The following is a 6,064-nucleotide window of genomic DNA, read 5'->3' on the forward strand; positions in this document are numbered from 1 at the left end:
CGTTGGGTGACATATGCGCCGAGTTCAGCGGGACAGGTTATAGCGTTTTAAGGTTTTTAAGCACGATGATGGTAACCGTTGATTTTCTCTGTTTTGTTGTAGCAACCTTTCAGAAAAAATATTAAATCACCCAAATGTTATAACAAAGTGTTAACGATTGATTATTTAAAAACACATAACTTAGTTGCACAGAGAATTATCACCGTTCTATTTACTCGCTGTAACAACGTTGGTTCATAGGCATCTGTAAGAAAGTTGTCTCTTGTAATACTGTTTATTGCGACACAAGCCACACGTAGTGACGTCACAATTAACATTTGTTACTTTCTATTTTGTGACACTTTCCATGGAGACTAGTTTCGAGCTACATTTTGTTGTTGTTATAAAACGGCAGCGTGTTCAAACGTTGGTGGTTGCTTGCCATTTAAATCATTAAAGTAATTTAAATTCAAAATTTAGGTTGTATGTTTGTTGATTACTTTCTCTTAAAAAATGCCATGAGTTTTCATACTTGCAGTTTGTAATCAACATCAACCAACCACCTTAAAACTGTCCTTGAGTAAATCCACATCACTCACGTCTTGAGTTGAGTTGAGGTGGGTTTATTTCGCTCGGTGAAAAAGATTGTAGTAACACAATTGCACTAAAATATTCACCTTACCGGGGATAGCTGCGCAACGTTGACTTGAGACGTTATAAGCAGATATGGGGTCTAATACATGCGTCCTGTATTCGAATACTTTACGAATACCTGCATGACTGTATTCGAATTCATGAATAATTTGGTAATTTTTGAGTGACAGCAATTCGAATGGTATTCGAATAAAACGAGTCAAGTATTTGTATTCATGAATTGTTGACCAAACTACAACGACAAGTAATTCGAATACTGTTCGAATAAACCAAGACATGTATTCGTATTCATGAATTCTACGCACTTTTTAAAGTTCGACAATTCGAATTGTATTCGAATAATGCGAGTCAAGTATTCGTATTCACGAATTGTTTCGTAATGTTAAGGTGGCAGCAATTCGAATTGTATTCGAATAAAACGTGTCAAGTATTAGTATTCATGAATAGTTGACCAAAAATCAACAACGTGTAATTCGAATACTATTCGAATAACCCCAAGCGTGTATTCGTATTTATAAATACTTCGTACTTTTTAAGAAGTAGCAATTCGAATTGTATTCGAATTAATAGTTCTAGTTATTTGTATTCACGAATTGTTCAGTTGTAGTAAGAAGCAAACAATTCGAATAGCATTCGAATGCACCGATTCGGATATTTGCAGTCGCGGAAAATAAAAGAAATAAAAGCGCCCCGAAACTTAAAAGGTATTCGATCAAAAAGTAACATGAGTTTATGAATTGCAAACTTATTGGTAAAAATGTAAACCAACGAGCTTTGTTTGCCACCTCAGCTTGACTGATTTAAGTCTCCGTTATATAAATTTCACCAAATTTACATGAGATGTTTGCTTCATGAACACGCTACACCTGTCATGTGCTGAGAACAATCCAATGTTGCAAGCTTTGTAACACAATTCCATTTATGTAACGTCACAATTAAACTTCTATGTGTCATTGTTTCGTAACATAATCAAAAACTTGTCAAATCAGGTCACATTCACTGCCAATTTGAATTGTATTCGAATCTATTTGGTAACAATATATAACAAAATATTCTCGACTAGTCCTAGTCTGGAGGTAATCGACAATTCGAACAAATGTAGTCATGTATTCGATTTTACGAATTGTTACGTTGCCAAAGGCCGACAACAATTCGAATTATATTCGTAAAAATTTAGTGTATTCGAATTTGCAAATTCTTAGGTTGGCAAAAACCTAGAACAATTCGAATTGTATTCGAATAAATTTACTTAAGTTTTTGTATTCATGAATTGTTGGTTCAAAAGATAACATCAACTATTCGAATTGTATTCATGCACTATCGAACGAAAGCCAAAATCATTCGAATACAGCACGAAGGTGGCAAAACCTGTATTCGAATACGAATGACGAATTGCCCCATGTCTGGTTATAAGCACTGCAGCTACATCGTTATTATAAGCGTTATGTGACGGGGACTCACATCGGAGGGCGAGGTTGGCGCATTAGGACGTCGAGGCTGGGGGGAAACGTTGGTGGAACCAGTCAAGTTGGCATCTAATCTAACCACGCCAGCAGCATATTTGCCTAATTTCCGATAAGTGGCGCAAAGAGCACCAAACCTGATACCTAAAACGGTATGTATCCAAAAACGCTAATGTTTAGGACTATTAGCGTTGGAGTTAGGTACCATTCAGTGGCGGCTCGTGCCTAAAATTTCTGGGGGCGCTGCTCTAATTTTTAGCCTTTATTGGGTAAATATAAGTTGGCAATATATAGAAAAGCCACATTTCTGGTTTTCTAGTCATTGTTTTGTGTAGATTGTAGAAAAACAAGTAATACAAATCTTAATTAGCTACTCCATTGTGACGTAATGGTTGTTACGCAATAATGCACACGGGTGTAAACAGCAGACGGTATCATTAGGGAATTTTGTTTACTTGCACAGCGACAGGCCAAACTCAATAACATGCAGTAATAATGTAGCACAAAAACACACGTGACACAGACTCGAAACGAAGCGGTTGTAAATACGGTAAAACACAACAACAGTATATAGAAAAAAATTGTTAATAAATGAGTCGAAAAAGGTCGAAGTATTTCAATTGGACAACATTTAAGTAAAACTGGTTATAACAATGACTACTAACTAACACACTTGCTATTCAGTCATTAATATGGTCATGTATCATTTAAGTACCTTATAGCCACAGTCAGCATTTTCAACATATTCCATTACACGTCACAGATTATAATTGCCACACAAAAAAATAGCCATAAAGCTTTTTATTTGTATCATAACTGACAAATTCAACAACCACATTACATTTGTGTCAGAACTTGTTTATTCAACATCTTTTCTTAATTTTTGTGTACAACTATTAATTGTTTGTAAGTTTCTTAACTGCTAAACTTGCTGCATTATTTGGTGGCAAATAGCTTATAATTCCTTTTTTGAAAGACAAAACTCTGCAAGCTTTAAAAATTACAACACTCTCACTTAAATTTAAAACACATTATTAAACCTTGTGCTTCTATTTTACAACCAAAATGAATCATAAAGCTATAGTTTAAGCAAAATAATTGATAGCTTCTTCCTTGATTTCCAAATGACAACCAAGAAACTGTTTTTTTCTATTTAGTGCTATCACTGCAAGTGCAAGTCTTTTTGGACATATTGGTGTTCCTTAGAAAACTTTGCATCCTTTTCAGTGTTGACATCCTTTTCAAGAACCGTTTTGCCTTTGAGAGACTCATGGAAATTGCTGGCTAACTGGCTTTTCCTTTAAAAGTTTCAGCAACTTTTCTAACAACAAGATATGTTTGGTGGTCACTACTATCTCCCCTGTAGAATGTTCATTCTTAAGAAACATTTCCTGTGAAGCAATTTAGCAGCTACTGTTTAAAGAAACATAACATGTCCATTATATCAATACACAAGATTGCACTTGGTTGCAAATACTGTCCACATGGTGTGTTAAGAAACCAAAACTTGAAATTGTCACCACTAAGGTATTTCAAAATTCCTGTTGCTTGTGTTGTCATCACTAAAGTATTTCAAAATTCCTGTTGCTTGTGCAATTGTTTGTTCTGCATTTAATATTGCCTGAATTTCAGTGAGGCATTTAACTTCACAGTGTGAGTAGTTCTTGTGGTTGCTTATTCCTGCATGACATATTTGGAATAGAAGATGTTTTATCCCAGTTTTCTTAACTTTTTATTCAGGTTTTTATTATAAAGGTTAATCGTGACTTTTCAAAGTGTTAGATGACCTTTTTCAAGGTGGTAGATACACTTTCTAATTTAATGATAACTGCAAAACCCGAAGCCCACTTACACTCATCTTAAACATTCACGACTAACTTTCAAACAAATAAATTAAAACATGGCAAAAAAATCGTTTCACTGTACTCACTGTCGAACTTAGAATATAGCAAACGGGTTTGGTTTTGGAGCACAATATAGACCCGGAACAGACAACACAACTACAGCGGCCGGTTCACACGCTGCATGATTGGTGGAGCTGCGCGAGCCGCAGCACCCAGTCGCCTATTTCGCCCGGCATGTAGCTTTTCCAAGTGCGCATGCGCACAAGTGCAAAACGTCATGAAACGTCACGATTCGTCATGAAACTGGAGCTGCAGTTCCACCATAGATAACATATTAATGCCACAATTTTTTTTGTTAATAACAAAAATGCCGATCAAGGCGGAAATTATACTTATAAAAATTATACTTAAAAAAAAAAAAAAAAAAAAATAAGTATCATGAAAGTTATCTGTATTGTTGTGGTAGGAATATTAGGTAAAAATATCTAGGGGTGCTGCAGCTCCGCAGCACCCTAGCACGAGCCGCCCCTGGTACCATTATTTCAAAAAATTACTTTGAAACGTAGATCCCAATGTATCTTACAATTTTCAAAAACTTACTTCCCAATTCTACCCCACTTTGGCTGCAAAATTAATAATTCAGCTCTTTGCGCCATAAATCGAAAATTAGCTTACGTATAGCTTTACTGTCAAGTTGGTGTTTTTCCTACTGAAAACCGCTAAACTACTAAAAGGTATACATTTTAGATATACCTGAGAATGCCTATATTGCGTATGCAGCTTTCTCTTGATAGTCTTTTCATCTTTTAAAGCTATTTCTGTCATATGCTTACACAAGCAACAAATGGGAGATTAATTGCATATGATCTTCACGTACTCAAACCTGGGGCAGTTTTTACGACGGAAACCACAAATTTGTTGGTGCTTTAAGGTCTAACGCACAGCTTGCTGTTACCAATAATTAAATGTTTTCACATTTCATTTTAATGTAGGCCTAATAAAGGTTGGGGGCTTTACAGAGACTTTTCCCGAGCTTACCCCAACCCGTTCTCTTAAGTTACCTGTCCGGCATTTTAAAGACACTCGTTTGACCTTAAACCTAAAAATTTGGACTAATATGCTACGTTTTAAAATCAAACCCCATTTCATCCAATACAGATGAAGATCCCAAATACATATGGCGGAGCATCAGACAAAAGACTTAATACAAGAATCCAAATTTTGTCTGTGTTTGTATCGTTTTCGCTCTGTTCGATGGATGCCGGTTGGAATGCATATATTAGCCTATTATCAACAAGGGTGGTGACGTTTGTTTGACAACGTGTGAATAAATGTGCGCACATTAGTAGAAATAAATAGCATTTTTTTGTAAAGTAAATTTTGTTGATATGTAGGCCTACTGATGTACTCTCGAGCAAGAAAGCTATAATACCAAATCCTGTCCGATCAAAAAACAGCCCTACTTGTCAGTCAACTTTCAGGCAACCCTTTATGCATATTACTACCATTTGTGAATATCATTTTCTTTTAACTAACAAACAGTGTCAACAAAATGTCAACAGATTTTACGTTACAGCTTAATACAGTGGAAATAAATGTTACAGTAAAGCAATAATAATAAACATTTAATATTGTATTTTCTCTCTAAAATTTGTTTAAAAAGGGGGTGTGCAACCTTTGTCACTGTGGAGCCAAATACAATTACCATGATTAGATCGCGGGCCGCACCTTTATAAAACACTAGGTGAATTACTTTGTTGCGTAGCAAATATGTCTCTTTTGAGTTAACAACTGCAAGTAAAATTCCCATTTGATTCCAGCCGCATATTGTCAGGAAGCAGAAAAATGGCACAGGGCGCATTAATCTGATCGAAAAACTCGTTTCCAAGCATTTGAAATCCTAGCGTCTCTGCAGGCCGCTCATCCTTCATTCAATGGGCAGCATTTGGCCCGCGGACCCCAGATTGTACACCCCTGGTTTAAAATGTCGCCGTCGTTCAAAATATTCTGCTTACTGAAGCGTAAATATTGCCAACCATCCGAAAACACCGAAACTCAGGGGACGCGCGGAAAACAACAACGTTTAAAATTTTGGATGCCTGACTTTTATCAAAAGAGTAGATC

The sequence above is a fragment of the Phallusia mammillata genome, chromosome 8, assembly GCF_965637545.1.
Source record: "Phallusia mammillata chromosome 8, kaPhaMamm4.hap1.1, whole genome shotgun sequence".
In the NCBI taxonomy this organism is placed as follows: domain Eukaryota; kingdom Metazoa; phylum Chordata; class Ascidiacea; order Phlebobranchia; family Ascidiidae; genus Phallusia; species Phallusia mammillata.